Here is a 408-nt window from a genome sequence, read left to right on the forward strand (position 1 = left end):
GCGGGGGGCGGGGGGAGGGGCTCGAACCCATGAACCATGAGATCATGATCTGCACGGAAATCAAGAATCAGATGCTTAACCGACTGAGCCTCCCAGGCATCCCCGGCAGTTCTACTTTTTACTGGAAACCTTGCTAGAGAAATTCAGGAACTTATTTTATTTTGGATAGCTCCAAGAGGCAGTTAAATGTTCAGTAATTTTTGGCAAGGACAACTTGTTTACTAGAAGGCATGTCCAGATAATATATGTCACCACTTTCTGTACTTACTTTGCTAAGATACATGTTTGTAAGAACATCTTAGAGTATTGGCTGGATTGAGTCTATACAATAACTTGTATTGTCTTGGTGGTCAATTTTTTATATTCAAGAGCAAGAGCTAGCATTTTCCAAGGCTCTTTTTTTTTTTT

This window comes from Crocuta crocuta, unplaced genomic scaffold (genome assembly GCF_008692635.1).
Source record: "Crocuta crocuta isolate KB4526 unplaced genomic scaffold, BGI_CrCroc_1.0 scaffold854, whole genome shotgun sequence".
Taxonomy (NCBI): domain Eukaryota; kingdom Metazoa; phylum Chordata; class Mammalia; order Carnivora; family Hyaenidae; genus Crocuta; species Crocuta crocuta.